The sequence below is a fragment of the Lithobates pipiens genome, unplaced genomic scaffold (genome assembly GCF_037356315.1).
Source record: "Lithobates pipiens isolate NorthernLeopardFrog02 unplaced genomic scaffold, aLitPip1_a1.2 Scaffold_30, whole genome shotgun sequence".
Lineage (NCBI taxonomy): Eukaryota > Metazoa > Chordata > Amphibia > Anura > Ranidae > Lithobates > Lithobates pipiens.
Genome location: NW_027507791.1, coordinates 184,588,596 through 184,611,766, shown reverse-complemented (window position 1 = coordinate 184,611,766; position 23,171 = coordinate 184,588,596). Strand labels below are relative to the sequence as shown.

Sequence of the window (23,171 nt, the reverse complement as noted above, 5' to 3'; positions counted from 1 at the left end):
AGAGAGTTGTAAGTAGGGTGCAAGATCGCCTATGGCAACATCACACTGAATGCGCTCAATCTCGTCTGATCTCGGATGCTATGCAGGGTCGGGCCTTGTTAGTACCTGGATGGGAGACCGCCTGGGAATACCAGGTGCCGTAGGCTTTTTTCCATTATGTTGTTGGCTTTGGCGACCTGCTGTATTTTTCCTCTCGATTGCCCGAGGTGACCACCTTGGCTTTTGTCAAGAGAGTTGTAAGTAGGGTGCAAGATCGCCTACGGCCACATCACCCTGAGTGCGCTTGATCTCGTCTGATCTCGGATGCTAAGCAGGGTCGGGCCTGGTTAGTACCTGGATGGGAGACCACCTGGGAATACCAGGTGCCGTAGGCTTTTTTCCATTATGTTGTTGGCTTTGGCGACCTGCTGTATTTTTCCTCTCGATTGCCCGAGGTGACCACCTTGGCTTTTGTCAAGAGAGTTGTAAGTAGGGTGCAAGATCGCCTACGGCCACATCACCCTGAATGCGCTCGATCTCGTCTGATCTCGGATGCTAAGCAGGGTCGGGCTTGGTTAGTACCTGGATGGGAGACCGCCTGGGAATACCAGGTGCCGTAGGCTTTTTTCCATTATGTTGTTGGCTTTGGCGACCTGCTGTATTTTTCCTCTCGATTGCCCGAGGTGACCACCTTGGCTTTTGTCAAGAGAGTTGTAAGTAGGGTGCAAGATTGCCTACTGCCACAACACTCTGAATGCGCTCGATCTCGTCTGATCTCGGATGCTAAGCAGGGTCGGGCCTGGTTAGTACCTGGATGGGAGACCGCCTGGGAATACCAGGTGCCGTAGGCTTTTTTCCATTATGCTGTTGGCTTTGGCGACCTGCTGTGTTTTTCCTCTCGATTGCCCGAGGTGACCACCTTGGCTTTTGTCAAGAGAGTTGTAAGTAGGGCGCCAGATCGCCTACGGCCACATCACCCTGAATGCGCTCGATCTCGTCTGATCTCGGATGCTAAGCAGGGTCGGGCCTGGTTAGTACCTGGATGGGAGACCGCCTGGGAATACCAGGTGCCGTAGGCTTTTTTCCATTATGTTGTTGGCTTTGGCGACCTGCTGTATTTTTCCTCTCGATTGCCCGAGGTGACCACCTTGGCTTTTGTCAAGAGAGTTGTAAGTAAGGTGCAAGATCGCCTACAGCCACATCACCCTGAATGCGCTCAATCTCGTCTGATCTAGGATGCTAAGCAGGGTCGGGCCTGGTTAGTACCTGGATGGGAGACCGCCTGGGAATACCATGTGCCGTAGGCTTTTTTCCATTATGTTGTTGGCTTTGGTGACCTGCTGTATTTTTCCTCTTGATTGCCCGAGGTGACCACCTTGGCTTTTGTCAAGAGATTTGTAAGTAGGGTGCAAGATTGCCTACGGCCACATCACCCCGAATGCGCTCGATCTCGTCTGATCTCGGATGCTAAGCAGGGTCGTGCCTGGTTAGTACCTGGATCGGAGACCGCCTGGGAATACCAGGTGCCGTAGGCTTTTTTCCATTATGTTGTTGGCTTTGGCGACCTGCTGTATTTTTCCTCTCTATTGCCCGAGGTGACCACCTTGGCTTTTGTCAAGAGAGTTGTAAGTACGGTCCAAAGATTGCCTACGGCCACATCACCCTGAATGCGCTCAATCTCATCTGATCTCGGATGCTAAGCAGGGTCGGGCCTGGTTAGTACCTGGATGGGAGACCGCCTGGGAATACCAGGTGCCGTAGGCTTTTTTCCATTATGTTGTTGGCTTTGGCGACCTGCTGTATTTTTCCTCTCGATTGCCCGAGGTGACCACCTTGGCTTTTGTCAAGAGAGTTGTAAGTAACGTGCAAGATCGCCTACAGCCACATCACCCTGAATGCGCTCAATCTCGTCTGATCTAGGATGCTAAGCAGGGTCGGGCCTGGTTAGTACCTGGATGGGAGACCGCCTGGGAATACCATGTGCCGTAGGCTTTTTTCCATTATGTTGTTGGCTTTGGTGACCTGCTGTATTTTTCCTCTTGATTGCCCGAGGTGACCACCTTGGCTTTTGTCAAGAGATTTGTAAGTAGGGTGCAAGATTGCCTACGGCCACATCACCCCGAATGCGCTCGATCTCGTCTGATCTCGGATGCTAAGCAGGGTCGTGCCTGGTTAGTACCTGGATGGGAGACCGCCTGGGAATACCAGGTGCCGTTGGCTTTTTTCCATTATGTTGTTGGCTTTGGCGACCTGCTGTATTTTTCCTCTCGATTGCCCGAGGTGACCACCTTGGCTTTTGTCAAGAGAGTTGTAAGTAGGGTGCAAGATCGCCTACGGCCACATCACCCTGAGTGCGCTTGATCTCGTCTGATCTCGGATGCTAAGCAGGGTCGGGCCTGGTTAGTACCTGGATTGGAGACCGCCTGGGGCTACCAGGTGCCGTAGGCTTTTTTCCATTATGTTGTTGGCTTTGGCGACCTGCTGTATTTTTCCTCTCGATTGCCCGAGGTGACCACCTTGGCTTTTGTCAAGAGAGTTGTAAGTAGGGTGCAAGATCGCCTATGGCCACATCACCCTGAAAGCGCTACATCTCGTCTGATCTCGGATGCTAAGCAGGGTCGGGCCTGGTTAGTACCTGGATGGGAGACCGCTTGGGAATACCAGGTGCCGTAGGCTTTTTTCCATTATGTTGTTGGCTTTGGCGACCTGCTGTATTTTTCCTCTCGATTGCCCGAGGTGACCACCTTGGCTTTTGTCAAGAGAGTTGTAAGTAGGGTGCAAGATCGCCTACGGCCACATCACCCTGAATGCGCTTGATCTCGTCTGAACTCAAATGCTAAGCAGGGTCGGGCCTGGTTAGTACCTGGATGGGAGACCGCCTGGGAATACCGGGTGCCGTAGGCTTTTTTCCATTATGTTGCTGGCTTTGGCGACCTGCTGTATTTTTCCTCTCGATTGCCCGAGGTGACCACCTTGGCTTTTGTCAAGAGAGTTGTAAGTAGGGTGCAAGATCGCCTATGGCAACATCACACTGAATGCGCTCAATCTCGTCTGATCTCGGATGCTATGCAGGGTCGGGCCTTGTTAGTACCTGGATGGGAGACCGCCTGGGAATACCAGGTGCCGTAGGCTTTTTTCCATTATGTTGTTGGCTTTGGCGACCTGCTGTATTTTTCCTCTCGATTGCCCGAGGTGACCACCTTGGCTTTTGTCAAGAGAGTTGTAAGTAGGGTGCAAGATCGCCTACGGCCACATCACCCTGAGTGCGCTTGATCTCGTCTGATCTCGGATGCTAAGCAGGGTCGGGCCTGGTTAGTACCTGGATGGGAGACCACCTGGGAATACCAGGTGCCGTAGGCTTTTTTCCATTATGTTGTTGGCTTTGGCGACCTGCTGTATTTTTCCTCTCGATTGCCCGAGGTGACCACCTTGGCTTTTGTCAAGAGAGTTGTAAGTAGGGTGCAAGATCGCCTACGGCCACATCACCCTGAGTGCGCTTGATCTCGTCTGATCTCGGATGCTAAGCAGGGTCGGGCCTGGTTAGTACCTGGATGGGAGACCACCTGGGAATACCAGGTGCCGTAGGCTTTTTTCCATTATGTTGTTGGCTTTGGCGACCTGCTGTATTTTTCCTCTCGATTGCCCAAGGTGACCACCTTGGCTTTTGTCAAGAGAGTTGTAAGTAGGGTGCAAGATCGCCTATGGCCACATCACCCTGAAAGCGCTACATCTCGTCTGATCTCGGATGCTAAGCAGGGTCGGGCCTGGTTAGTACCTGGATGGGAGACCGCTTGGGAATACCAGGTGCCGTAGGCTTTTTTCCATTATGTTGTTGGCTTTGGCGACCTGCTGTATTTTTCCTCTCGATTGCCCGAGGTGACCACCTTGGCTTTTGTCAAGAGACTTGTAAGTAGGGTGCAAGATCGCCTACGGCCACATCACCCTGAATGCGCTTGATCTCGTCTGAACTCAAATGCTAAGCAGGGTCGGGCCTGGTTAGTACCTGGATGGGAGACCGCCTGGGAATACCGGGTGCCGTAGGCTTTTTTCCATTATGTTGCTGGCTTTGGCGACCTGCTGTATTTTTCCTCTCGATTGCCCGAGGTGACCACCTTGGCTTTTGTCAAGAGAGTTGTAAGTAGGGTGCAAGATCGCCTATGGCAACATCACACTGAATGCGCTCAATCTCGTCTGATCTCGGATGCTATGCAGGGTCGGGCCTTGTTAGTACCTGGATGGGAGACCGCCTGGGAATACCAGGTGCCGTAGGCTTTTTTCCATTATGTTGTTGGCTTTGGCGACCTGCTGTATTTTTCCTCTCGATTGCCCGAGGTGACCACCTTGGCTTTTGTCAAGAGAGTTGTAAGTAGGGTGCAAGATCGCCTACGGCCACATCACTCTGAGTGCGCTTGATCTCGTCTGATCTCGGATGCTAAGCAGGGTCGGGCCTGGTTAGTACCTGGATGGGAGACCACCTGGGAATACCAGGTGCCGTAGGCTTTTTTCCATTATGTTGTTGGCTTTGGCGACCTGCTGTATTTTTCCTCTCGATTGCCCGAGGTGACCACCTTGGCTTTTGTCAAGAGAGTTGTAAGTAGGGTGCAAGATCGCCTACGGCCACATCACCCTGAATGCGCTCGATCTCGTCTGATCTCGGATGCTAAGCAGGGTCGGGCTTGGTTAGTACCTGGATGGGAGACCGCCTGGGAATACCAGGTGCCGTAGGCTTTTTTCCATTATGTTGTTGGCTTTGGCGACCTGCTGTATTTTTCCTCTCGATTGCCCGAGGTGACCACCTTGGCTTTTGTCAAGAGAGTTGTAAGTAGGGTGCAAGATTGCCTACTGCCACAACACTCTGAATGCGCTCGATCTCGTCTGATCTCGGATGCTAAGCAGGGTCGGGCCTGGTTAGTACCTGGATGGGAGACCGCCTGGGAATACCAGGTGCCGTAGGCTTTTTTCCATTATGCTGTTGGCTTTGGCGACCTGCTGTGTTTTTCCTCTCGATTGCCCGAGGTGACCACCTTGGCTTTTGTCAAGAGAGTTGTAAGTAGGGTGCCAGATCGCCTACGGCTACATCACCCTGAATGCGCTCGATCTCGTCTGATCTCGGATGCTAAGCAGGGTCGGGCCTGGTTAGTACCTGGATGGGAGACCGCCTGGGAATACCAGGTGCCGTAGGCTTTTTTCCATTATGTTGTTGGCTTTGGCGACCTGCTGTATTTTTCCTCTCTATTGCCCGAGGTGACCACCTTGGCTTTTGTCAAGAGAGTTGTAAGTACGGTCCAAAGATTGCCTACGGCCACATCACCCTGAATGCGCTCGATCTCGTCTGATCTCGGATGCTAAGCAGGGTCAGGCCTGGTTAGTACCTGGATGGGAGACCGCCTGGGAATACCAGGTGCCGTAGGCTTTTTTCCATTATGTTGTTGGCTTTGGCGACCTGCTGTATTTTTCCTCTCGATTGCCCGAGGTGACCACCTTGGCTTTTGTCAAGAGAGTTGTAAGTAAGGTGCAAGATCGCCTACAGCCACATCACCCTGAATGCGCTCAATCTCGTCTGATCTAGGATGCTAAGCAGGGTCGGGCCTGGTTAGTACCTGGATGGGAGACCGCCTGGGAATACCATGTGCCGTAGGCTTTTTTCCATTATGTTGTTGGCTTTGGTGACCTGCTGTATTTTTCCTCTTGATTGCCCGAGGTGACCACCTTGGCTTTTGTCAAGAGATTTGTAAGTAGGGTGCAAGATTGCCTACGGCCACATCACCCCGAATGCGCTCGATCTCGTCTGATCTCGGATGCTAAGCAGGGTCGTGCCTGGTTAGTACCTGGATGGGAGACCGCCTGGGAATACCAGGTGCCGTTGGCTTTTTTCCATTATGTTGTTGGCTTTGGCGACCTGCTGTATTTTTCCTCTCGATTGCCCGAGGTGACCACCTTGGCTTTTGTCAAGAGAGTTGTAAGTAGGGTGCAAGATCGCCTACGGCCACATCACCTTGAATGCGCTCGATCTCGTCTGATCTCGGATGCTAAGCAGGGTCGGGCCTGGTTAGTACCTGGATGGGAGACCGCCTGGGGCTACCAGGTGCCGTAGGCTTTTTTCCATTATGTTGTTGGCTTTGGCGACCTGCTGTATTTTTCCTCTCGATTGCCCGAGGTGACCACCTTGGCTTTTGTCAAGAGAGTTGTAAGTAGGGTGCAAGATTGCCTACGGCCACATCACCCTGAATGCGCTTGATTTCATCTGATCTCGGATGCTAAGCAGGGTCGGGCCTGGTTAGTACCTGGATGGGAGACCGCCTGGGACTACCAGGTGCCATAGGCTTTTTTCCATTATGTTGTTGGCTTTGGCGACCTGCTGTATTTTTCCTCTCGATTGCCCGAGGTGACCACCTTGGCTTTTGTCAAGAGAGTTGTAAGTAGGGTGCAAGATCGCCTACGGCCACATCACCCTGAATGCGCTCGATCTCGTCTGATCTCGGATGCTAAGCAGGCTCGGGCCTGGTTAGTACCTGGATGGGAGACCGCCTGGGAATACCAGGTGCCGTAGGCTTTTTTCCATTATGTTGTTGGCTTTGGCGACCTGCTGTATTTTTCCTCTCGATTGCCCGAGGTGACCACCTTGGCTTTTGTCAAGAGAGTTGTAAGTAAGGTGCAAGATCGCCTACAGCCACATCACCCTGAATGCGCTCAATCTCGTCTGATCTAGGATGCTAAGCAGGGTCGGGCCTGGTTAGTACCTGGATGGGAGAGCGCCTGGGAATACCAGGTGCCGTAGGCTTTTTTCCATTATGTTGTTGGCTTTGGCGACCTGCTGTATTTTTCCTCTCGATTGCCCGAGGTGACCACCTTGGCTTTTGTCAAGAGAGTTGTAAGTAGGGTGCAAGATCGCCTACGGCCACATCACCCTGATTGCGCTCGATCTCGTCTGATCTCGGAAGCTAAGCAGGGTCGGGCCTGGTTAGTACCTGGATGGGAGACCGCCTGGGAATACCATGTGCCGTAGGCTTTTTTCCATTATGTTGTTGGCTTTTGTGACCTGCTGTATTTTTCCTCTTGATTGCCCGAGGTGACCACCTTGGCTTTTGTCAAGAGATTTGTAAGTAGGGTGCAAGATTGCCTACAGCCACATCACCCCGAATGCGCTCGATCTCGTCTGATCTCGGATGCAAAGCAGGGTCGTGCCTGGTTAGTACCTGGATGGGAGACCGCCTGGGAATACCAGGTGCCGTTGGCTTTTTTCCATTATGTTGTTGGCTTTGGCGACCTGCTGTATTTTTCCTCTCGATTGCCCGAGGTGACCACCTTGGCTTTTGTCAAGAGAGTTGTAAGTAGGGTGCACGATCGCCTACGGCCACATCACCTTGAATGCGCTCGATCTCGTCTGATCTCGGATGCTAAGCAGGGTCGGGCCTGGTTAGTACCTGGATGGGAGACTGCCTGGGGCTACCAGGTGCCGTAGGCTTTTTTCCATTATGTTGTTGGCTTTGGCGACCTGCTGTATTTTTCCTCTCTATTGCCCGAGGTGACCACCTTGGCTTTTGTCAAGAGAGTTGTAAGTAGGGTGCAAGATCGCCTATGGCCACATCACCCTGAATGCGCTCGATCTTGTATGATCTCGGATTCTAAGCAGGGTCGGGCCTGGTTAGTACCTGGATGGGAGACCGCCTGGGAATACCAGGTGCCGTAGGCTTTTTTCCATTATGTTGTTGGCTTTGGCGACCTGCTGTATTTTTCCTCTCGATTGCCCGAGGTGACCACCTTGGCTTTTGTCAAGAGAGTTGTAAGTAGGGTGCAAGATTGCCTACGGCCACATCACCCTGAATGCGCTCGATCTCGTCTGATCTCGGATGCCAAGCAGGGTCAGGCCTGGTTAGTACCTGAATGGGAGACCGCCTGGGAATACCAGGTGCCGTAGGCTTTTTTCCATTATGTTGTTGGCTTTGGCGACCTGCTGTATTTTTCCTCTCGATTGCCCGAGGTGACCACCTTGGCTTTTGTCAAGAGAGTTGTAAGTAGGGTGCAAGATTGCCTACGGCCACATCACCCTGAATGTGCTCGATCTCGTCTGATCTCGGATGCTAAGCAGGGTCGGGCCTGGTTAGTACCTGGATGGGAGACCGCCTGGGAATACCAGGTGCCGTAGGCTTTTTTCCATTATGTTGTTGGCTTTGGCGACCTGCTGTATTTTTCCTCTTGATTGCCCGAGGTGACCACCTTGGCTTTTGTCAAGAGAGTTGTAAGTAGGGTGCAAGATCGCCTACGGCCACATCACCCTGAATGCGCTCGATCTCGTCTGATCTCGGATGCTAAGCAGGGTCGGGCCTGGTTAGTACCTGGATGGGAGACCGCCTGTGAATACAAGGTGCCGTAGGCTTTTTTCCATTATGTTGTTGGCTTTGGCGACCTGCTGTATTTTTTCTCTCGATTGCTCGAGGTGACCACCTTGGCTTTTGTCAAGAGAGTTGTAAGTAGGGGGCAAGATCGCCTACGGCCACATCACCCTGAATGCGCTCGATCTCGTCTGATTTCTGATGCTAAGCAGGGTCGGGCCTAGTTAGTACCTGGATGGGAGACCGCCTGGGAATACCAGGTGCCGTAGGCTTTTTTCCATTATGTTGTTGGCTTTGGCGACCTGCTGTATTTTTCCTCTTGATTGCCCGAGGTGACCACCTTGGCTTTTGTCAAGAGAGTTGTAAGTAGCGTGCAAGATTGCCTACGGCCACATCACCCTGAATGCGCTCAATCTCTTCTGATCTCAGATGCTAAGCAGGGTCGGGCCTGGTTAGTACCTGGATGGGAGACCGCCTGGGAATACCAGGTGCCGTAGGCTTTTTTCCATTATGTTGTTGGCTTTGGCGACCTGCTGTATTTTTCCTCTTGATTGCCCGAGGTGACCACCTTGGCTTTTGTCAAGAGAGTTGTAAGTAGGGTGCAAGATTGCCTACGGCCACATCACCCTGAATGCGCTCGATCTCTTCTGATCTCAGATGCTAAGCAGGGTCGGGCCTGGTTAGTACCTGGATGAGAGACCGCCTGGGAATACCAGGTGCCGTAGGCTTTTTTCCATTATGTTGTTGGCTTTGGCGACCTGCTGTATTTTTCCTCTCGATTGCCCGAGGTGACCACCTTGGCTTTTGTCAAGAGAGTTGTAAGTAGGGTGCAAGATTGCCTACGGCCACATCACCCTGAATGCGCTCGATCTCGTCTAAACTCGGATGCCAAGCAGGGTCGGGCCTGGTTGTTTTCCTGGATGGGAGACCGCCTGGGAATACCAGGTGCCGTAGGCTTTTTTCCATTATGTTGTTGGCTTTGGCGACCTGCTGTATTTTTCCTCTCGATTGCCCGAGGTGACCACCTTGGCTTTTGTCAAGAGAGTTGTAAGTAGGGTGCAAGATCGCCTACGGCCACATCACCCTGAATGCGCTCGATCTCGTCTGATCTCGGATGCTAAGCAGGGTCGGGCCTGGTTAGTACCTGGATGGGAGACCGCCTGGGAATACCAGGTGCCGTAGGCTTTTTTCCATTATGTTGTTGGCTTTGGCGACCTGCTGTATTTTTCCTCTCGATTGCCCGAGGTGACCACCTTGGCTTTTGTCAAGAGAGTTGTAAGTAGGGTGCAAGATTGCCTACGGCCACATCACCCTGAATGCGCTCGATCTCGTCTAAACTCGGATGCCAAGCAGGGTCGGGCCTGGTTAGTACCTGGATGGGAGACCGCCTGGGAATACCAGGTGCCGTAGGCTTTTTTCCATTATGTTGTTGGCTTTGGCGACCTGCTGTATTTTTCCTCTCGATTGCCCGAGGTGACCACCTTGGCTTTTGTCAAGAGAGTTGTAAGTAGGGTGCAAGATCGCCTACGGCCACATCACCCTGAATGTGCTCGATCTCGTCTGATCTCGGATGCTAAGCAGGGTCGGGCCTGGTTAGTACCTGGATGGGAGACCGCCTGGGAATACCAGGTGCCGTAGGCTTTTTTCCATTATGTTGTTGGCTTTGGCGACCTGCTGTATTTTTCCTCTCGATTGCCCGAGGTGACCACCTTGGCTTTTGTCAAGAGAGTTGTAAGTAGGGTGCAAGATTGCCTACGGCCACATCACCCTGAATGCGCTCGATCTCGTCTAAACTCGGATGCCAAGCAGGGTCGGGCCTGGTTAGTACCTGGATGGGAGACCGCCTGGGAATACCAGGTGCCGTAGGCTTTTTTCCATTATGTTGTTGGCTTTGGCGACCTGCTGTATTTTTCCTCTCGATTGCCCGAGGTGACCACCTTGGCTTTTGTCAAGAGAGTTGTAAGTAGGGTGCAAGATCGCCTATGGCCACATCACCCTGAATGCGCTCGATCTCGTCTGATCTCGGATGCTAAGCAGGGTCGGGCCTGGTTAGTACCTGGATGGGAGACCGCCTGGGAATACCAGGTGCCGTAGGCTTTTTTCCATTATGTTATTGGCTTTGGCGACCTGCTGTATTTTTCCTCTCGATTGCCCGAGGTGACCACCTTGGCTTTTGTCAAGAGAGTTGTAAGTAGGGTGCAAGATTGCCTACTGCCACAACACTCTGAATGCGCTCGATCTCGTCTGATCTCGGATGCTAAGCAGGGTCGTGCCTGGTTAGTACCTGGATGGGAGACCGCCTGGGAATACCAGGTGCCGTAGGCTTTTTTCCATTATGCTGTTGGCTTTGGCGACCTGCTGTATTTTTCCTCTCGATTGCCCGAGGTGACCACCTTGGCTTTTGTCAAGAGAGTTGTAAGTAGGGTGCCAGATCGCCTACGGCTACATCACCCTGAATGCGCTCGATCTCGTCTGATCTCGGATGCTAAGCAGGGTCGGGCCTGGTTAGTACCTGGATGGGAGACCGCCTGGGAATACCATGTGCCGTAGGCTTTTTTCCATTATGTTGTTGGCTTTGGCGACCTGCTGTATTTTTCCTCTCGATTGCCCGAGGTGACCACCTTGGCTTTTGTCAAGAGAGTTGTAAGTAGGAAGCAAGATCGCCTACTGCCACATCACCCTGAATGCGCTCGATCTCGTCTGAGCTCGGATGCTAAGGCAGCGTCGGGCCTGGTTAGTACCTGGATGGGAGACCGCCTGAGAATACCAGGTGCCGTAGGCTTTTTTCCATTATGTTGTTGGCTTTGGCGACCTGCTGTATTTTTCCTCTCGATTGCCGAGGTGACCACCTTGACTTTTGTCAAGAGAGTTGTAAGCAGGGTGCAAGATCGCCTACGGCCACATCACCCTGAATGCGCTCGATCTCGTCTGATCTCGGATGATAAGCAGGGTCGGGCCTGGTTAGTACCTCGATGGGAGACCGCCTGGGAATACTAGGTGCTGTAGGCTTTTTTCCATTATGTTGTTGGCTTTGGCGACCTGCTGTATTTTTCCTCTCGATTGCGCGAGGTGACCACCTTGGCTTTTGTCAAGAGAGTTGTAAGTAGGGTGCAAGATCGCCTACTGCCACATCACCCTGAATGCGCTTGATCTCGTCTGAGCTCGGATGCTAAGTAGGGTCGGGCCTGGTTAGTACCTGGATGGGAGACCGCCTGAGAATACCAGGTGCCGTAGGCTTTTTTCCATTATGTTGTTGGCTTTGGCGACCTGCTGTATTTTTCCTCTCGATTGCCCGAGGTGACCACCTTGGCTTATTTCAAGAGAGTTGTAAGTAGGGTGCAAGATCGCCTACTGCCACATCACCCTGAATGCGCTCGATCTCGTCTGATCTCGGATGCTAAGCAGGGTCGGGCCTGGTTAGTACCTGGATGGGAGACCGCCTGGGAATACCAGGTGCCGTAGGCTTTTTTCCATTATGTCGTTGGCTTTGGCGACCTGCTGTGTTTTTCCTCTCGATTGCCCGAGGTGACCACCTTGGCTTTTGTCAAGAGAGTTGTAAGTAGGGTGCCAGATCGCCTACGGCCACATCACCCTGAATGCGCTCGATCTCGTGTGATCTCGGATGCTAAGCAGGGTCGGGCCTGGTTAGTACCTGGATCGGAGACCGCCTGGGAATACCATGTGCCGTAGGCTTTTTTCCATTATGTTGTTGGCTTTGGCGACCTGCTGTATTTTTCCTCTCGATTGCCCGAGGTGACCACCTTGGCTTTTGTCAAGAGAGTTGTAAGTAGGGTGCAAGATCGCCTACGGCCACATCACCCTGAATGCGCTCGATCTCGTCTGATCTCGGATGCTAAGCAGGGTCGGGCCTGGTTAGTACCTGGATGGGTGACCGCCTTGGAATACCAGGTGCCGTAGGCTTTTTTCCATTATGTTGTTGGCTTTGGCGACCTGCTGTATTTTTCCTCTCGATTGCCCGAGGTGACCACCTTGGCTTTTGTCAAGAGAGTTTTTAAGTAGGGTGCAAGATCGCCTATGGCCACATCACCCTGAATGCACTCAATCTCGTCTGATCTCGGATGCCAAGCAGGGTCGGGCCTGGTTAGTACCTGGATGGGAGACCGCCTGGGAATACCAGGTGCCGTAGGCTTTTTTCCATTATGTTGTTGGCTTTGGCGACCTGCTGTATTTTTCCTCTCGATTGCCCAATGACCACCTTGGCTTTTGTCAAGAGAGTTGTAAGTAGGGTGCAAGATCGCCTACCGCCACATCACCCTGAATGCACTTGATCTCGTCTGATCTCGGATGCTAAGCAGGGTCGGGCCTGGTTAGTACCTGGACGGGGGACCGCCTGGGAATACCAGTTGCCGTAGGCTTTTTTCTATTATGTTGTTGGCTTTGGCGACCTGCTGTATTTTTCCTCTCGATTGCCCGAGGTGACCACCTTGGCTTTTGTCAAGAGAGTTGTAAGTAGGGTGCAAGATCGCCTACGGCCACATCACCCTGAATGCGCTCGATCTCGTGTGATCTCGGATGCTAAGCAGGGTCGGGCCTGGTTAGTACCTGGATGGGAGACCGCCTGAAATACCAGGTGCCGTAGGCTTTTTTCCATTATGTTGTTGGCTTTGGCGACCTGCTGTATTTTTCCTCTCGATTGCCCGAGGTGACCACCTTGGCTTTTGTCAAGAGAGTTTTAAGTAGGGTGCAAGATCGCCTACTGCCACATCACCCTGAATGCGCTCGATCTCGTCTGAGCTCGGATGCTAAGCAGCGTCGGGCCTGGTTAGTACCTGGATGGGAGACCGCCTGAGAATAACAGGTGCCGTAGGCTTTTTTCCATTATGTTGTTGGCTTTGGCGACCTGCTGTATTTTTCCTCTCGATTGCCCGAGGTGACCACCTTGGATTATGTCAAGAGAGTTGTAAGTAGGGTGCAAGATCTCCTACTGCCACATCACCCTGAATGCGCTCGATCTCGTCTGATCTCGGATGCTAAGCAGGGTCGGGCCTGGTTAGTACCTGGATGGGAGACCGCCTGAGAATACCAGGTGCCGTAGGCTTTTTTCCATTATGTTGTTGGCTTTGGCGACCTGCTGTATTTTTCCTCTCGATTGCCGAGGTGACCACCTTGACTTTTGTCAAGAGAGTTGTAAGCAGGGTGCAAGATCGCCTACGGCCACATCACCCTGAATGCGCTCGATCTCGTCTGATCTCGGATGATAAGCAGGGTCGGGCCTGGTTAGTACCTCGATGGGAGACCGCCTGGGAATACCAGGTGCTGTAGGATTTTTTCCATTATGTTGTTGGCTTTGGAGACCTGCTGTGTTTTTCCTCTCGATTGCCCGAGGTGACCACCTTGGCTTTTGTCAAGAGAGTTGTAAGTAGGGTGCAAGATCGCCTACTGCCACATCACCCTGAATGCGCTCGATCTCGTCTGAGCTCGATGCTAAGTAGGGTCGGGCCTGGTTAGTACCTGGATGGGAGACCGCCTGAGAATACCAGGTGCCGTAGGCTTTTTTCCATTATGTTGTTGGCTTTGGCGACCTGCTGTATTTTTCCTCTCGATTGCCCGAGGTGACCACCTTGGCTTATTTCAAGAGAGTTGTAAGTAGGGTGCAAGATCGCCTACTGCCACATCACCCTGAATGCGCTCGATCTCGTCTGATCTCGGATGCTAAGCAGGGTCGGGCCTGGTTAGTACCTGGATGGGAGACCGCCTGGGAATACCAGGTGCCGTAGGCTTTTTTCCATTATGTCGTTGGCTTTGGCGACCTGCTGTGTTTTTCCTCTCGATTGCCCGAGGTGACCACCTTGGCTTTTGTCAAGAGAGTTGTAAGTAGGGTGCCAGATCGCCTACGGCTACATCACCCTGAATGCGCTCGATCTCGTCTGATCTCGGATGCTAAGCAGGGTCAGGCCTGGTTAGTACCTGGATCGGAGACCGCCTGGGAATACCATGTGCCGTAGGCTTTTTTCCATTATGTTGTTGGCTTTGGCGACCTGCTGTATTTTTCCTCTCGATTGCCCGAGGTGACCACCTTGGCTTTTGTCAAGAGAGTTGTAAGTAGGGTGCAAGATCTCCTACTGCCACATCACCCTGAATGCGCTCGATCTCGTCTGATCTCGGATGCTAAGCAGGGTCGGGCCTGGTTAGTACCTGGATGGGAGACCGCCTTGGAATACCAGGTGCCGTAGGCTTTTTTCCATTATGTTGTTGGCTTTGGCGACCTGCTGTATTTTTCCTCTCGATTGCCCGAGGTGACCACTTTGGCTTTTGTCAAGAGAGTTTTTAAGTAGGGTGCAAGATCGCCTATGGCCACATCACCCTGAATGCACTCAATCTCGTCTGATCTCGGATGCCAAGCAGGGTCTGGCCTGGTTAGTACCTGGATGGGAGACCGCCTGGGAATACCAGGTGCCGTAGGCTTTTTTCCATTATGTTGTTGGCTTTGGCGACCTGCTGTATTTTTCCTCTCGATTGCCCGAGGTGACCACCTTGGCTTTTGTCAAGAGAGTTGTAAGTAGGGTGCAAGATCGCCTACCGCCACATCACCCTGAATGCGCTTGATCTCGTCTGATCTCGGATGCTAAGCAGGGTCGGGCCTGGTTAGTACCTGGACGGGGGACTGCCTGGGAATACCAGTTGCCGTAGGCTTTTTTCTATTATGTTGTTGGCTTTGGCGACCTGCTGTATTTTTCCTCTCGATTGCCCGAGGTGACCACCTTGGCTTTTGTCAAGAGAGTTGTAAGTAGGGTGCAAGATCGCCTACGGCCACATCACCCTGAATGCGCTCGATCTCGTGTGATCTCGGATGCTAAGCAGGGTCGGGCCTGGTTAGTACCTGGATGGGAGACCGCCTGAAATACCAGGTGCCGTAGGCTTTTTTCCATTATGTTGTTGGCTTTGGCGACCTGCTGTATTTTTCCTCTCGATTGCCCGAGGTGACCACCTTGGCTTTTGTCAAGAGAGTTTTAAGTAGGGTGCAAGATCGCCTACTGCCACATCACCCTGAATGCGCTCGATCTCGTCTGAGCTCGGATGCTAAGCAGCGTCGGGCCTGGTTAGTACCTGGATGGGAGACCGCCTGAGAATAACAGGTGCCGTAGGCTTTTTTCCATTATGTTGTTGGCTTTGGCGACCTGCTGTATTTTTCCTCTCGATTGCCCGAGGTGACCACCTTGGATTATGTCAAGAGAGTTGTAAGTAGGGTGCAAGATCTCCTACTGCCACATCACCCTGAATGCGCTCGATCTCGTCTGATCTCGGATGCTAAGCAGGGTCGGGCCTGGTTAGTACCTGGATGGGAGACCGCCTGACAATACCAGGTGCCGTAGGCTTTTTTCCATTATGTTGTTGGCTTTGGCGACCTGCTGTATTTTTCCTCTCGATTGCCGAGGTGACCACCTTGACTTTTGTCAAGAGAGTTGTAAGCAGGGTGCAAGATCGCCTACGGCCACATCACCCTGAATGCGCTCGATCTCGTCTGATCTCGGATGATAAGCAGGGTCGGGCCTGGTTAGTACCTCGATGGGAGACCGCCTGGGAATACCAGGTGCTGTAGGATTTTTTCCATTATGTTGTTGGCTTTGGCGACCTGCTGTATTTTTCCTCTCGATTGCCCGAGGTGACCACCTTGGCTTTTGTCAAGAGAGTTGTAAGTAGGGTGCAAGATCGCCTACTGCCACATCACCCTGAATGCGCTCGATCTCGTCTGAGCTCGGATGCTAAGTAGGGTCGGGCCTGGTTAGTACCTGGATGGGAGACCGCCTGAGTATACCAGGTGCCGTAGGCTTTTTTCCATTATGTTGTTGGCTTTGGCGACCTGCTGTATTTTTCCTCTCGATTGCCCGAGGTGACCACCTTGGCTTATTTCAAGAGAGTTGTAAGTAAGGTGCAAGATCGCCTACTGCCACATCACCCTGAATGCGCTCGATCTCGTCTGATCTCGGATGCTAAGCAGGGTCGGGCCTGGTTAGTACCTGGATGGGAGACCGCCTGGGAATACCAGGTGCCGTAGGCTTTTTTCCATTATGTTGTTGGCTTTGGCGACCTGCTGTATTTTTCCTCTCGATTGCCTGAGGTGACCACCTTGGCTTTTGTCAAGAGAGTTGTAAGTAGGGAGCAAGATCGCCTACGGCCACATCACCCTGAATGCGCTTGATCTCGTCTGATCTCGGATGCTAAGCAGGGTCGGGCCTGTTTAGTACCTGGACGGGAGACCGCCTGGGAATACCAGTTGCCGTAGGCTTTTTTCTATTATGTTGTTGGCTTTGGCGACCTGCTGTATTTTTCCTCTCGATTGCCCGAGGTGACCACCTTGGATTATGTCAAGAGAGTTGTAAGTAGGGTGCAAGATCTCCTACTGCCACATCACCCTGAATGCGCTCGATCTCGTCTGATCTCGGATGCTAAGCAGGGTCGGGCCTGGTTAGTACCTGGATGGGAGACCGCCTGGGAATACCAGGTGCCGTAGGCTTTTTTCCATTATGTTGTTGGCTTTGGCGACCTGCTGTATTTTTCCTCTCGATTGCCCGAGGTGACCACCTTGGCTTTTGTCAAGAGAGTTGTAAGTAGGGTGCAAGATCGCCTACTGCCACATCACCCTGAATGCGCTCGATCTCGTCTGAGCTCGGATGCTAAGGCAGCGTCGGGCCTGGTTAGTACCTGGATGGGAGACCGCCTGAGAATAACAGGTGCCGTAGGCTTTTTTCCATTATGTTGTTGGCTTTGGCGACCTGCTGTATTTTTCCTCTCGATTGCCCGAGGTGACCACCTTGGATTATGTCAAGAGAGTTGTAAGTAGGGTGCAAGATCGCCTACTGCCACATCACCCTGAATGCGCTCGATCTCGTCTGATCTCGGATGCTAAGCAGGGTCGGGCCTGGTTAGTACCTGGATGGGAGACCGCCTGAGAATACCAGGTGCCGTAGGTTTTTTTCCATTATGTTGTTGGCTTTGGCGACCTGCTGTATTTTTCCTCTCGATTGCCCGAGGTGACCACCTTGGCTTTTGTCAAGAGAGTTGTAAGTAGGGTGCAAGATCGCCTACGGCCGCATCACCCTGAATGCGGTCGATCTCGTCTGATCTCGGATGCTAAGCAGGGTCGGGCCTGGTTAGTACCTGGATGGGAGACCGCCTGGGAATACCAGGTGCCGTAGGCTTTTTTCCATTATGTTGTTGGCTTTGGCGACCTGCTGTATTTTTCCTCTCGATTGCCCGAGGTGACCACCTTGGCTTTTGTCAAGAGAGTTGTAAGTAGGGTGCAAGATAGCCTACTGCCACATCACCCTGAATGCGCTCGATCTCGTCTGAGCTCGGATGCTAAGGCAGCGTCGGGCCTGGTTAGTACCTGGATGGGAGACCGCCTGAGAATAACAGGTGCCGTAGGCTTTTTTCCATTATGTTGTTGGCTTTGGCGACCTGCTGTATTTTTCCTCTCGATTGCCCGAGGTGACCACCTTGGATTATGTCAAGAGAGTTGTAAGTAGGGTGCAAGATCGCCTACTGCCACATCACCCTGAATGCGCTCGATCTCGTCTGATCTCGGATGCTAAGCAGGGTCGGGCCTGGTTAGTACCTGGATGGGAGACCGCCTGAGAATACCAGGTGCCGTAGGCTTTTTTCCATTATGTTGTTGGCTTTGGCGACCTGCTGTATTTTTCCTCTCGATTGCCGAGGTGACCACCTTGACTTTTGTCAAGAAAGTTGTAAGCAGGGTGCAAGATCGCCTACGGCCACATCATCCTGAATGCGCTCGATCTCGTCTGATCTCGGATGCTAAGTAGGGTCGGGCCTGGTTAGTACCTGGATGGGAGACCGCCTGAGAATACCAGGTGCCGTAGGCTTTTTTCCATTATGTTGTTGGCTTTGGCGACCTGCTGTATTTTTCCTCTCGATTGCCCGAGGTGACCACCTTGGCTTATTTCAAGAGAGTTGTAAGTAGGGTGCAAGATCGCCTACTGCCACATCACCCTGAATGCGCTCGATCTCGTCTGATCTCGGATGCTAAGCAGGGTCGGGCCTGGTTAGTACCTGGATGGGAGACCGCCTGGGAATACCAGGTGCCGTAGGCTTTTTTCCATTATGTTGTTGGCTTTGGCGACCTGCTGTATTTTTCCTCTCGATTGCCTGTGGTGACCACCTTGGCTTTTGTCAAGAGAGTTGTAAGTAGGGTGCAAGATTGTCTACGGCCAAATCACCCTGAATGCGCTCGATTTCGTCTGATCTCGGACGCTAAGCACGGTCTGGCCTGGTTAGTACCTGGATGGGGGACCGCCTAGGAATACCAGGTGCCGTAGGCTTTTTTCCATTATGTTGTTGGCTTTGGCGACCTGCTGTATTTTTCCTCTCGATTGCCCGAGGTGACCACCTTGGCTTTTTTCAAGAGAGTTGTAAGTAGGGTGCAAGATCGCCTGCGGCCACATCATCCTAAATGCGCTCGATCTCGTCTGATCTCGGATGCTAAGCAGGGTCGGGCCTGGTTAGTACCTGGATGGGAGACCGCCTGGGAATACCAGTTGCCGTAGGCTTTTTTCCATTATGTTGTTGGCTTTGGCGACCTGCTGTATTTTTCCTCTCGATTGCCCGAGGTGACCACCTTGGCTTTTGTCAAGAGAGTTGTAAGTAGGGTGCAAGATCGCCTATGGCCACATCACCCTGAAAGCGCTCGATCTCGTCTGATCTCAGATGCTAAGCAGGGTCGGGCCTGGTTAGTACCTGTATGGGAGACCGCCTGGGAATACCAGGTGCCGTAGACTTTTTTCCATTATGTTGTTGGCTTTGGCGACCTGCTGTATTTTTCCTCTCGATTGCCCGAGGTGACCACCTTGGCTTTTGTCAAGAGAGTTGTAAGTAGGGTGCAAGATCGCTTACGGCCACATCATCCTGAATGCGCTCGATCTCGTCTGATCTCGGATGCTAAGCAGGGTCGGGCCTGGTTGAGTACCTGGATGGGAGACCGCCTGGGAATACCAGGTGCCGTAGGCTTTATTCCATTATGTTGTTGGCTTTGGCGACCTGCTGTATTTTTCCTCTCGATTTCCCTAGGTTACCACCTTGGCTTTTGTCAAGAGAGTTGTAAGTAGGGTGCAATATCGCCTACGGCCACATCACCCTGAATGCGCTCGATCTCGTCTGATCTCGGATGCTAAGCAGGGTCGGGCCTGGTTAGTACCTGGATGGGAGACCGCCTGGGAATACCAGGTGCCGTAGGATTTTTTCCATTATGTTGTTGGCTTTGGCGACCTGCTGTATTTTTCCTCTCGATTGCCCGAGGTGACCACCTTGGCTTTTGTCAAGAGAGTTGTAAGTAGGGTGCAAGATCGCCTACGGCCACATCACCCACAATGCGCTCGATCTCCGATGCTAAGCAGGGTCGGACCTGGTTAATACCTGGATGGGAGACCGCCTGGGAATACCAGGTGCCGTGGGCTTTTTTCCATTATGTTGTTGGCTTTGGCGACCTGCTGTATTTTTCCTCTCGATTGCCCGAGGTGACCACCTTGGCTTTTGTCAAGAGAGTTGTAAGTAGGAATCAAGATCGCCTATGGCCACATCACCCTGAATGCGCTTGATCTCATCTGATCTCGGATGCTAAGCAGGGTTGGGCCTGGTTAGTACCTGGATGGGAGACTGCCTGGGAATACCAGGTGCCGTAGGCTTTTTTCCATTATGTTGTTGGCTTTGGCGACCTGCTGTATTTTTCCTCTCGATTGCCCGAGGTGACCACCTTAGCTTTTGTCAAGAGAGTTGTAATTTGGGTGCTAGATCGCCTACGGCCACATCACCCACAATGAGCTCGATCTCCGATGCTAAGCAGGGTCGGGCCTGGTTAGTACCTGGATGGGAGACCTCCTGGGAATACCAGGTGCCGTAGGCTTTTTTCCATTATGTTGTTGGCTTTGGCGACCTGCTGTATTTTTCCTCTCGATTGCCCGAGGTGACCACCTTGGCTTTTGTCAAGAGAGTTGTAAGTAGGAAACAAGATCGCCTATGGCCACATCACCCTGAATGCGCTCAATCTCGTCTGATCTCGGATGCTAAGCAGGGTCGGGCCTGGTTAGTACCTGCATGGGAGACCGCCTGGGAATACCAGGTGCCGTAGGATTTTTTCCATTATGTTGTTGGCTTTGGCGACCTGCTGTATTTTTCCTCTCGATTGCCCGAGGTGACCACCTTGGCTTTTGTCAAGAGAGTTGTAAGTAGGTGGCAAGATCGCCTACGGCCACATCACCCTGAATGCGCTCGATCTCGTCTGATCTCAGATGCTAAGCAGGGTCGGGCCTGGTTAGTACCTGGATGGGAGACCGCCTGGGAATACCAGGTGCCGTAGGCTTTTTTCCATTATGTTGTTGGCTTTGGCGACCTGCTGTATTTTTCCTCTCGATTGCCCAAGGTGACCACCTTGGCTTTTGTCAAGAGAGTTGTAAGTAGGGGGCAAGATCACCTACGGCCACATCACCCTGAATGCGCTCAATCTCGTCTGATCTCGGATGCTAAGCAGGGTCGGCCTGGTTAGTACCTGGATGGGAGACCGCCTGGGAATACCAGGTGCCGTAGGCTTTTTTCCATTATGTTGTTGGCTTTGGCGACCTGCTGTATTTTTCCTCTCGTTTGCCCGAGGTGACCACCTTGGCTTTTGTCAAGAGAGTTGTAAGTAGGGTGCAAGATCGCCTACGGCCACATCACCCTGTATGCGCTCGATCTCGTCTGATCTCGGATGCTAAGCAGGGTCGGGCCTGGTTAGTACCTGGATGGGAGACCACCTGGGAATACCAGGTGCCGTAGGCTTTTTTCCATTATGTTTTTGGCTTTGGCGACCTGCTGTATTTTTCCTCTCGTTTGCCCGAGGTGACCACCTTGGCTTTTGTCAAGAGAGTTGTAAGTAGGACGCAAGAACGCCTACAGCCACATCACCCGGAATGCGCTCGATCTCGTCTGATTTTGGATGCTAAGCAGGGTCGGGCCTGGTTAGTACCTGGATGGGAGACCACCTGGAAATACCAGGTGCCGTAGGCTTTTTTCCATTATGTTGTTGGCTTTGGCGACCTGCTGTATTTTTCCTCTCGATTGCCCGAGGTGACCACCTTGGCTTTTGTCAAGAGAGTTGTAAGTAGGGTGCAAGATCGCCTACGGCCACATCACCCGGAATGCGCTCGATCTCGTCTGATCTCGGATGCTAAGCAGGGTCAGGCCTGGTTAGTACCTGGATGGGAGACCGCCTGGGAATACCAGGTGCCCTAGGTTTTTTTCCATTATTTTGTTGGCTTTGGCGACCTGCTGTATTTTTCCTCTCGATTGCCCGAGGTGACCATCTTGGCTTTTGTCAAGAGAGTTGTAAGTAGGGTGCAAGATCGCCTACGGCCACATCACCCTGAATGCACTCGATCTCGTCTGATCTCGGATGCTAAGCAGGATCGGGCCTGGTTAGTACCTGGGTGAGAGACCGCCTGGGAATACCATGTGCCATAGGCATTTTTCCATTATGTTGTTGGCTTTGGCAACCTGCTGTATTTTTCCTCTCGATTGCCCGAGGTGACCACCTTGGCTTTTGTCAAGAGAGTTGTAAGTAGGGTGCAAGATCGCCTACGGCCACATCACCCTGAATGCGCTTGATCTCGTCTGATCTCGGATGCTAAGCAGGGTCGGGTCTGGTTAGTACCTGGATGGGAGACAGCCTGGGAATACCAGGTGCCGTAGGCTTTTTTCCATTATGTTGTTGGCTTTGGCGACCTGCTGTATTTTTCCTCTCCATTGCCCGAGGTGACCACCTTGGCTTTTGTCAAGAGAGTTGTAAGTAGGGTGCAAGATCGCCTACAGCCACATCACCCTGAATGCTCTCAATCTCGTCTGATCTCGGATGCTAAGCAGGGTCGGGCCTGGTTAGTACCTGGATGGGAGACCGCCTGGGAATACCAGGTGCCGTAGGCTTTTTTCCATTATGTTGTTGGCTTTGGCGACCTGCTGTATTTTTCCTCTCGATTGCCCGAGGTGACCACCTTGGCTTTTGTCAAGAGAGTTGTAAGTAGGATGCAAAATCGCCTACGGCCACATCACCCTGAATGCGCTTGATCTCGTCTGATCTCGGATGCTAAGCAGGGTCGGGCCTGGTTAGTACCTGGATGGGAGACCGCCTGGGAATACCAGGTGCCGTAGGCTTTTTTCCATTATGTTGTTGGCTTTGGCGACCTGCTGTATTTTTCCTCTCGATTGCCCAAGGTGACCACCTTGGCTTTTGTCAAGAGAGTTGTAAGTAGGGGGCAAGATCACCTACGGCCACATCACCCTGAATGCGCTCAATCTCGTCTGATCTCGGATGCTAAGCAGGGTCGGGCCTGGTTAGTACCTGGATGGGAGACCGCCTGGGAATACCTTGTGCCGTAGGCTTTTTTCCATTATGTTGTTGGCTTTGGCGACCTGCTGTATTTTTCCTCTCGATTGCCCGAGGTGACCACCTTGGCTTTTGTCAAGAGACTTGTAAGTAGGGGGCAAGATCACCTACGGCCACATCACCCTGAATGCGCTCAATCTCGTCTGATCTCGGATGCTAAGCAGGGTCGGCCTGGTTAGTACCTGGATGGGAGACCGCCTGGGAATACCAGGTGCCGTAGGCTTTTTTCCATTATGTTGTTGGCTTTGGCGACCTGCTGTATTTTTCCTCTCGATTGCCCGAGGTGACCACCTTGGCTTTTGTCAAGAGAGTTGTAAGTAGGAAACAAGATCGCCTATGGCCACATCACCCTGAATGCGCTCAATCTCGTCTGATCTCGGATGCTAAGCAGGGTCGGGCCTGGTTAGTACCTGCATGGGAGACCGCCTGGGAATACCAGGTGCCGTAGGATTTTTTCCATTATGTTGTTG

The 23,171-nt window shown here is 52.3% G+C and overlaps 44 non-coding genes and 57 pseudogenes across 44 annotated transcripts; all 101 read left to right on the top strand.

Moving 5' to 3' along the window:
* Positions 1–27: 27 nt before the first annotated feature.
* On the top strand, positions 28–146 carry LOC143948554 (5S ribosomal RNA; annotated as a pseudogene).
* Positions 147–255: 109 nt separating this feature from the next.
* Positions 256–374, top strand: LOC143951430 (5S ribosomal RNA). The gene has a single exon (XR_013266703.1). It is a non-coding gene; the product is annotated as a 5S ribosomal RNA (ribosomal RNA).
* Positions 375–483: 109 nt separating this feature from the next.
* On the top strand, positions 484–602 carry LOC143949970 (5S ribosomal RNA). Its single transcript, XR_013265536.1, has one exon. It is a non-coding gene; the product is annotated as a 5S ribosomal RNA (ribosomal RNA).
* Positions 603–711: 109 nt separating this feature from the next.
* Positions 712–830, top strand: LOC143955016 (5S ribosomal RNA; annotated as a pseudogene).
* A 109-nt stretch (positions 831–939) lies between these two features.
* On the top strand, positions 940–1,058 carry LOC143953232 (5S ribosomal RNA). Its single transcript, XR_013268333.1, has one exon. It is a non-coding gene; the product is annotated as a 5S ribosomal RNA (ribosomal RNA).
* Positions 1,059–1,167: 109 nt separating this feature from the next.
* Positions 1,168–1,286, top strand: LOC143946428 (5S ribosomal RNA; annotated as a pseudogene).
* Positions 1,287–1,395: 109 nt separating this feature from the next.
* Positions 1,396–1,514, top strand: LOC143944418 (5S ribosomal RNA; annotated as a pseudogene).
* A 110-nt stretch (positions 1,515–1,624) lies between these two features.
* On the top strand, positions 1,625–1,743 carry LOC143951183 (5S ribosomal RNA). The gene has a single exon (XR_013266479.1). It is a non-coding gene; the product is annotated as a 5S ribosomal RNA (ribosomal RNA).
* A 109-nt stretch (positions 1,744–1,852) lies between these two features.
* Positions 1,853–1,971, top strand: LOC143946427 (5S ribosomal RNA; annotated as a pseudogene).
* Positions 1,972–2,080: 109 nt separating this feature from the next.
* On the top strand, positions 2,081–2,199 carry LOC143953768 (5S ribosomal RNA). Its single transcript, XR_013268820.1, has one exon. It is a non-coding gene; the product is annotated as a 5S ribosomal RNA (ribosomal RNA).
* A 109-nt stretch (positions 2,200–2,308) lies between these two features.
* On the top strand, positions 2,309–2,427 carry LOC143948059 (5S ribosomal RNA; annotated as a pseudogene).
* Positions 2,428–2,536: 109 nt separating this feature from the next.
* Positions 2,537–2,655, top strand: LOC143945045 (5S ribosomal RNA; annotated as a pseudogene).
* Positions 2,656–2,764: 109 nt separating this feature from the next.
* LOC143950924 (5S ribosomal RNA) lies at positions 2,765–2,883 on the top strand. Its single transcript, XR_013266244.1, has one exon. It is a non-coding gene; the product is annotated as a 5S ribosomal RNA (ribosomal RNA).
* A 109-nt stretch (positions 2,884–2,992) lies between these two features.
* LOC143948552 (5S ribosomal RNA) lies at positions 2,993–3,111 on the top strand (annotated as a pseudogene).
* A 109-nt stretch (positions 3,112–3,220) lies between these two features.
* Positions 3,221–3,339, top strand: LOC143951429 (5S ribosomal RNA). The gene has a single exon (XR_013266702.1). It is a non-coding gene; the product is annotated as a 5S ribosomal RNA (ribosomal RNA).
* Positions 3,340–3,448: 109 nt separating this feature from the next.
* On the top strand, positions 3,449–3,567 carry LOC143951428 (5S ribosomal RNA). The gene has a single exon (XR_013266701.1). It is a non-coding gene; the product is annotated as a 5S ribosomal RNA (ribosomal RNA).
* Positions 3,568–3,676: 109 nt separating this feature from the next.
* LOC143945044 (5S ribosomal RNA) lies at positions 3,677–3,795 on the top strand (annotated as a pseudogene).
* Positions 3,796–3,904: 109 nt separating this feature from the next.
* Positions 3,905–4,023, top strand: LOC143950912 (5S ribosomal RNA). The gene has a single exon (XR_013266233.1). It is a non-coding gene; the product is annotated as a 5S ribosomal RNA (ribosomal RNA).
* Positions 4,024–4,132: 109 nt separating this feature from the next.
* LOC143948551 (5S ribosomal RNA) lies at positions 4,133–4,251 on the top strand (annotated as a pseudogene).
* Positions 4,252–4,360: 109 nt separating this feature from the next.
* Positions 4,361–4,479, top strand: LOC143952678 (5S ribosomal RNA). The gene has a single exon (XR_013267831.1). It is a non-coding gene; the product is annotated as a 5S ribosomal RNA (ribosomal RNA).
* Positions 4,480–4,588: 109 nt separating this feature from the next.
* On the top strand, positions 4,589–4,707 carry LOC143949958 (5S ribosomal RNA). Its single transcript, XR_013265535.1, has one exon. It is a non-coding gene; the product is annotated as a 5S ribosomal RNA (ribosomal RNA).
* Positions 4,708–4,816: 109 nt separating this feature from the next.
* On the top strand, positions 4,817–4,935 carry LOC143955014 (5S ribosomal RNA; annotated as a pseudogene).
* A 109-nt stretch (positions 4,936–5,044) lies between these two features.
* LOC143947773 (5S ribosomal RNA) lies at positions 5,045–5,163 on the top strand. The gene has a single exon (XR_013265336.1). It is a non-coding gene; the product is annotated as a 5S ribosomal RNA (ribosomal RNA).
* Positions 5,164–5,273: 110 nt separating this feature from the next.
* Positions 5,274–5,392, top strand: LOC143951398 (5S ribosomal RNA). Its single transcript, XR_013266674.1, has one exon. It is a non-coding gene; the product is annotated as a 5S ribosomal RNA (ribosomal RNA).
* A 109-nt stretch (positions 5,393–5,501) lies between these two features.
* Positions 5,502–5,620, top strand: LOC143946426 (5S ribosomal RNA; annotated as a pseudogene).
* A 109-nt stretch (positions 5,621–5,729) lies between these two features.
* Positions 5,730–5,848, top strand: LOC143953767 (5S ribosomal RNA). The gene has a single exon (XR_013268819.1). It is a non-coding gene; the product is annotated as a 5S ribosomal RNA (ribosomal RNA).
* Positions 5,849–5,957: 109 nt separating this feature from the next.
* Positions 5,958–6,076, top strand: LOC143944588 (5S ribosomal RNA; annotated as a pseudogene).
* A 109-nt stretch (positions 6,077–6,185) lies between these two features.
* On the top strand, positions 6,186–6,304 carry LOC143945396 (5S ribosomal RNA; annotated as a pseudogene).
* A 109-nt stretch (positions 6,305–6,413) lies between these two features.
* On the top strand, positions 6,414–6,532 carry LOC143951546 (5S ribosomal RNA). Its single transcript, XR_013266808.1, has one exon. It is a non-coding gene; the product is annotated as a 5S ribosomal RNA (ribosomal RNA).
* Positions 6,533–6,641: 109 nt separating this feature from the next.
* Positions 6,642–6,760, top strand: LOC143946845 (5S ribosomal RNA; annotated as a pseudogene).
* A 109-nt stretch (positions 6,761–6,869) lies between these two features.
* LOC143950501 (5S ribosomal RNA) lies at positions 6,870–6,988 on the top strand. Its single transcript, XR_013265862.1, has one exon. It is a non-coding gene; the product is annotated as a 5S ribosomal RNA (ribosomal RNA).
* Positions 6,989–7,097: 109 nt separating this feature from the next.
* Positions 7,098–7,216, top strand: LOC143945860 (5S ribosomal RNA; annotated as a pseudogene).
* A 109-nt stretch (positions 7,217–7,325) lies between these two features.
* LOC143945986 (5S ribosomal RNA) lies at positions 7,326–7,444 on the top strand (annotated as a pseudogene).
* Positions 7,445–7,553: 109 nt separating this feature from the next.
* LOC143944916 (5S ribosomal RNA) lies at positions 7,554–7,672 on the top strand (annotated as a pseudogene).
* Positions 7,673–7,781: 109 nt separating this feature from the next.
* On the top strand, positions 7,782–7,900 carry LOC143954118 (5S ribosomal RNA). The gene has a single exon (XR_013269138.1). It is a non-coding gene; the product is annotated as a 5S ribosomal RNA (ribosomal RNA).
* Positions 7,901–8,009: 109 nt separating this feature from the next.
* LOC143949124 (5S ribosomal RNA) lies at positions 8,010–8,128 on the top strand. Its single transcript, XR_013265460.1, has one exon. It is a non-coding gene; the product is annotated as a 5S ribosomal RNA (ribosomal RNA).
* Positions 8,129–8,237: 109 nt separating this feature from the next.
* On the top strand, positions 8,238–8,356 carry LOC143954588 (5S ribosomal RNA). Its single transcript, XR_013269565.1, has one exon. It is a non-coding gene; the product is annotated as a 5S ribosomal RNA (ribosomal RNA).
* Positions 8,357–8,465: 109 nt separating this feature from the next.
* LOC143944672 (5S ribosomal RNA) lies at positions 8,466–8,584 on the top strand (annotated as a pseudogene).
* Positions 8,585–8,693: 109 nt separating this feature from the next.
* LOC143944231 (5S ribosomal RNA) lies at positions 8,694–8,812 on the top strand (annotated as a pseudogene).
* A 109-nt stretch (positions 8,813–8,921) lies between these two features.
* On the top strand, positions 8,922–9,040 carry LOC143944129 (5S ribosomal RNA; annotated as a pseudogene).
* A 109-nt stretch (positions 9,041–9,149) lies between these two features.
* Positions 9,150–9,269, top strand: LOC143948152 (5S ribosomal RNA; annotated as a pseudogene).
* Positions 9,270–9,378: 109 nt separating this feature from the next.
* Positions 9,379–9,497, top strand: LOC143953220 (5S ribosomal RNA). Its single transcript, XR_013268322.1, has one exon. It is a non-coding gene; the product is annotated as a 5S ribosomal RNA (ribosomal RNA).
* Positions 9,498–9,606: 109 nt separating this feature from the next.
* Positions 9,607–9,725, top strand: LOC143952608 (5S ribosomal RNA). The gene has a single exon (XR_013267769.1). It is a non-coding gene; the product is annotated as a 5S ribosomal RNA (ribosomal RNA).
* A 109-nt stretch (positions 9,726–9,834) lies between these two features.
* On the top strand, positions 9,835–9,953 carry LOC143949111 (5S ribosomal RNA). Its single transcript, XR_013265458.1, has one exon. It is a non-coding gene; the product is annotated as a 5S ribosomal RNA (ribosomal RNA).
* A 109-nt stretch (positions 9,954–10,062) lies between these two features.
* On the top strand, positions 10,063–10,181 carry LOC143952607 (5S ribosomal RNA). Its single transcript, XR_013267768.1, has one exon. It is a non-coding gene; the product is annotated as a 5S ribosomal RNA (ribosomal RNA).
* A 109-nt stretch (positions 10,182–10,290) lies between these two features.
* LOC143946348 (5S ribosomal RNA) lies at positions 10,291–10,409 on the top strand. Its single transcript, XR_013265202.1, has one exon. It is a non-coding gene; the product is annotated as a 5S ribosomal RNA (ribosomal RNA).
* A 109-nt stretch (positions 10,410–10,518) lies between these two features.
* Positions 10,519–10,637, top strand: LOC143952622 (5S ribosomal RNA). Its single transcript, XR_013267781.1, has one exon. It is a non-coding gene; the product is annotated as a 5S ribosomal RNA (ribosomal RNA).
* Positions 10,638–10,746: 109 nt separating this feature from the next.
* Positions 10,747–10,865, top strand: LOC143952917 (5S ribosomal RNA). The gene has a single exon (XR_013268048.1). It is a non-coding gene; the product is annotated as a 5S ribosomal RNA (ribosomal RNA).
* Positions 10,866–10,974: 109 nt separating this feature from the next.
* Positions 10,975–11,094, top strand: LOC143947985 (5S ribosomal RNA; annotated as a pseudogene).
* A 108-nt stretch (positions 11,095–11,202) lies between these two features.
* On the top strand, positions 11,203–11,321 carry LOC143953071 (5S ribosomal RNA). Its single transcript, XR_013268187.1, has one exon. It is a non-coding gene; the product is annotated as a 5S ribosomal RNA (ribosomal RNA).
* Positions 11,322–11,430: 109 nt separating this feature from the next.
* LOC143946132 (5S ribosomal RNA) lies at positions 11,431–11,549 on the top strand (annotated as a pseudogene).
* Positions 11,550–11,658: 109 nt separating this feature from the next.
* On the top strand, positions 11,659–11,777 carry LOC143952005 (5S ribosomal RNA). The gene has a single exon (XR_013267223.1). It is a non-coding gene; the product is annotated as a 5S ribosomal RNA (ribosomal RNA).
* A 109-nt stretch (positions 11,778–11,886) lies between these two features.
* On the top strand, positions 11,887–12,005 carry LOC143945707 (5S ribosomal RNA; annotated as a pseudogene).
* Positions 12,006–12,114: 109 nt separating this feature from the next.
* Positions 12,115–12,233, top strand: LOC143949001 (5S ribosomal RNA). The gene has a single exon (XR_013265448.1). It is a non-coding gene; the product is annotated as a 5S ribosomal RNA (ribosomal RNA).
* Positions 12,234–12,343: 110 nt separating this feature from the next.
* LOC143953408 (5S ribosomal RNA) lies at positions 12,344–12,462 on the top strand. The gene has a single exon (XR_013268493.1). It is a non-coding gene; the product is annotated as a 5S ribosomal RNA (ribosomal RNA).
* Positions 12,463–12,569: 107 nt separating this feature from the next.
* On the top strand, positions 12,570–12,688 carry LOC143946059 (5S ribosomal RNA; annotated as a pseudogene).
* Positions 12,689–12,797: 109 nt separating this feature from the next.
* On the top strand, positions 12,798–12,915 carry LOC143945567 (5S ribosomal RNA; annotated as a pseudogene).
* A 109-nt stretch (positions 12,916–13,024) lies between these two features.
* Positions 13,025–13,143, top strand: LOC143947003 (5S ribosomal RNA; annotated as a pseudogene).
* Positions 13,144–13,252: 109 nt separating this feature from the next.
* Positions 13,253–13,371, top strand: LOC143944068 (5S ribosomal RNA; annotated as a pseudogene).
* A 108-nt stretch (positions 13,372–13,479) lies between these two features.
* On the top strand, positions 13,480–13,598 carry LOC143953469 (5S ribosomal RNA). Its single transcript, XR_013268549.1, has one exon. It is a non-coding gene; the product is annotated as a 5S ribosomal RNA (ribosomal RNA).
* Positions 13,599–13,707: 109 nt separating this feature from the next.
* LOC143947517 (5S ribosomal RNA) lies at positions 13,708–13,825 on the top strand (annotated as a pseudogene).
* A 109-nt stretch (positions 13,826–13,934) lies between these two features.
* LOC143952003 (5S ribosomal RNA) lies at positions 13,935–14,053 on the top strand. Its single transcript, XR_013267221.1, has one exon. It is a non-coding gene; the product is annotated as a 5S ribosomal RNA (ribosomal RNA).
* A 109-nt stretch (positions 14,054–14,162) lies between these two features.
* On the top strand, positions 14,163–14,281 carry LOC143947087 (5S ribosomal RNA; annotated as a pseudogene).
* Positions 14,282–14,390: 109 nt separating this feature from the next.
* LOC143943960 (5S ribosomal RNA) lies at positions 14,391–14,509 on the top strand (annotated as a pseudogene).
* A 110-nt stretch (positions 14,510–14,619) lies between these two features.
* LOC143944961 (5S ribosomal RNA) lies at positions 14,620–14,738 on the top strand (annotated as a pseudogene).
* A 109-nt stretch (positions 14,739–14,847) lies between these two features.
* LOC143947771 (5S ribosomal RNA) lies at positions 14,848–14,966 on the top strand (annotated as a pseudogene).
* Positions 14,967–15,075: 109 nt separating this feature from the next.
* On the top strand, positions 15,076–15,193 carry LOC143945566 (5S ribosomal RNA; annotated as a pseudogene).
* Positions 15,194–15,302: 109 nt separating this feature from the next.
* Positions 15,303–15,421, top strand: LOC143947002 (5S ribosomal RNA; annotated as a pseudogene).
* Positions 15,422–15,530: 109 nt separating this feature from the next.
* On the top strand, positions 15,531–15,649 carry LOC143946879 (5S ribosomal RNA; annotated as a pseudogene).
* A 108-nt stretch (positions 15,650–15,757) lies between these two features.
* LOC143953468 (5S ribosomal RNA) lies at positions 15,758–15,876 on the top strand. Its single transcript, XR_013268548.1, has one exon. It is a non-coding gene; the product is annotated as a 5S ribosomal RNA (ribosomal RNA).
* A 109-nt stretch (positions 15,877–15,985) lies between these two features.
* On the top strand, positions 15,986–16,104 carry LOC143946782 (5S ribosomal RNA; annotated as a pseudogene).
* A 109-nt stretch (positions 16,105–16,213) lies between these two features.
* LOC143952001 (5S ribosomal RNA) lies at positions 16,214–16,332 on the top strand. The gene has a single exon (XR_013267220.1). It is a non-coding gene; the product is annotated as a 5S ribosomal RNA (ribosomal RNA).
* A 109-nt stretch (positions 16,333–16,441) lies between these two features.
* Positions 16,442–16,560, top strand: LOC143944977 (5S ribosomal RNA; annotated as a pseudogene).
* A 109-nt stretch (positions 16,561–16,669) lies between these two features.
* LOC143953758 (5S ribosomal RNA) lies at positions 16,670–16,788 on the top strand. Its single transcript, XR_013268811.1, has one exon. It is a non-coding gene; the product is annotated as a 5S ribosomal RNA (ribosomal RNA).
* Positions 16,789–16,897: 109 nt separating this feature from the next.
* Positions 16,898–17,017, top strand: LOC143948568 (5S ribosomal RNA; annotated as a pseudogene).
* Positions 17,018–17,126: 109 nt separating this feature from the next.
* On the top strand, positions 17,127–17,245 carry LOC143943763 (5S ribosomal RNA; annotated as a pseudogene).
* Positions 17,246–17,354: 109 nt separating this feature from the next.
* On the top strand, positions 17,355–17,473 carry LOC143953507 (5S ribosomal RNA). The gene has a single exon (XR_013268582.1). It is a non-coding gene; the product is annotated as a 5S ribosomal RNA (ribosomal RNA).
* Positions 17,474–17,582: 109 nt separating this feature from the next.
* On the top strand, positions 17,583–17,702 carry LOC143948567 (5S ribosomal RNA; annotated as a pseudogene).
* A 109-nt stretch (positions 17,703–17,811) lies between these two features.
* LOC143954086 (5S ribosomal RNA) lies at positions 17,812–17,930 on the top strand. The gene has a single exon (XR_013269109.1). It is a non-coding gene; the product is annotated as a 5S ribosomal RNA (ribosomal RNA).
* A 108-nt stretch (positions 17,931–18,038) lies between these two features.
* LOC143953861 (5S ribosomal RNA) lies at positions 18,039–18,157 on the top strand. Its single transcript, XR_013268904.1, has one exon. It is a non-coding gene; the product is annotated as a 5S ribosomal RNA (ribosomal RNA).
* A 109-nt stretch (positions 18,158–18,266) lies between these two features.
* LOC143952000 (5S ribosomal RNA) lies at positions 18,267–18,385 on the top strand. Its single transcript, XR_013267219.1, has one exon. It is a non-coding gene; the product is annotated as a 5S ribosomal RNA (ribosomal RNA).
* A 109-nt stretch (positions 18,386–18,494) lies between these two features.
* LOC143946397 (5S ribosomal RNA) lies at positions 18,495–18,613 on the top strand (annotated as a pseudogene).
* A 109-nt stretch (positions 18,614–18,722) lies between these two features.
* On the top strand, positions 18,723–18,841 carry LOC143945320 (5S ribosomal RNA; annotated as a pseudogene).
* Positions 18,842–18,950: 109 nt separating this feature from the next.
* On the top strand, positions 18,951–19,069 carry LOC143944010 (5S ribosomal RNA; annotated as a pseudogene).
* A 109-nt stretch (positions 19,070–19,178) lies between these two features.
* LOC143943742 (5S ribosomal RNA) lies at positions 19,179–19,298 on the top strand (annotated as a pseudogene).
* A 109-nt stretch (positions 19,299–19,407) lies between these two features.
* Positions 19,408–19,526, top strand: LOC143950858 (5S ribosomal RNA). Its single transcript, XR_013266186.1, has one exon. It is a non-coding gene; the product is annotated as a 5S ribosomal RNA (ribosomal RNA).
* A 327-nt stretch (positions 19,527–19,853) lies between these two features.
* Positions 19,854–19,972, top strand: LOC143951760 (5S ribosomal RNA). Its single transcript, XR_013267001.1, has one exon. It is a non-coding gene; the product is annotated as a 5S ribosomal RNA (ribosomal RNA).
* A 109-nt stretch (positions 19,973–20,081) lies between these two features.
* On the top strand, positions 20,082–20,190 carry LOC143950054 (5S ribosomal RNA; annotated as a pseudogene).
* Positions 20,191–20,299: 109 nt separating this feature from the next.
* LOC143945103 (5S ribosomal RNA) lies at positions 20,300–20,418 on the top strand (annotated as a pseudogene).
* Positions 20,419–20,527: 109 nt separating this feature from the next.
* On the top strand, positions 20,528–20,646 carry LOC143951450 (5S ribosomal RNA). Its single transcript, XR_013266721.1, has one exon. It is a non-coding gene; the product is annotated as a 5S ribosomal RNA (ribosomal RNA).
* A 109-nt stretch (positions 20,647–20,755) lies between these two features.
* Positions 20,756–20,873, top strand: LOC143946121 (5S ribosomal RNA; annotated as a pseudogene).
* A 109-nt stretch (positions 20,874–20,982) lies between these two features.
* LOC143944033 (5S ribosomal RNA) lies at positions 20,983–21,101 on the top strand. The gene has a single exon (XR_013264990.1). It is a non-coding gene; the product is annotated as a 5S ribosomal RNA (ribosomal RNA).
* A 109-nt stretch (positions 21,102–21,210) lies between these two features.
* LOC143947417 (5S ribosomal RNA) lies at positions 21,211–21,329 on the top strand (annotated as a pseudogene).
* Positions 21,330–21,438: 109 nt separating this feature from the next.
* Positions 21,439–21,557, top strand: LOC143946522 (5S ribosomal RNA; annotated as a pseudogene).
* Positions 21,558–21,666: 109 nt separating this feature from the next.
* LOC143946944 (5S ribosomal RNA) lies at positions 21,667–21,785 on the top strand (annotated as a pseudogene).
* A 109-nt stretch (positions 21,786–21,894) lies between these two features.
* LOC143944790 (5S ribosomal RNA) lies at positions 21,895–22,013 on the top strand (annotated as a pseudogene).
* A 109-nt stretch (positions 22,014–22,122) lies between these two features.
* On the top strand, positions 22,123–22,241 carry LOC143954990 (5S ribosomal RNA; annotated as a pseudogene).
* A 109-nt stretch (positions 22,242–22,350) lies between these two features.
* LOC143950274 (5S ribosomal RNA) lies at positions 22,351–22,469 on the top strand. The gene has a single exon (XR_013265691.1). It is a non-coding gene; the product is annotated as a 5S ribosomal RNA (ribosomal RNA).
* A 109-nt stretch (positions 22,470–22,578) lies between these two features.
* LOC143945067 (5S ribosomal RNA) lies at positions 22,579–22,697 on the top strand (annotated as a pseudogene).
* A 109-nt stretch (positions 22,698–22,806) lies between these two features.
* On the top strand, positions 22,807–22,924 carry LOC143946120 (5S ribosomal RNA; annotated as a pseudogene).
* Positions 22,925–23,033: 109 nt separating this feature from the next.
* Positions 23,034–23,152, top strand: LOC143945102 (5S ribosomal RNA; annotated as a pseudogene).
* Positions 23,153–23,171: the final 19 nt, after the last annotated feature.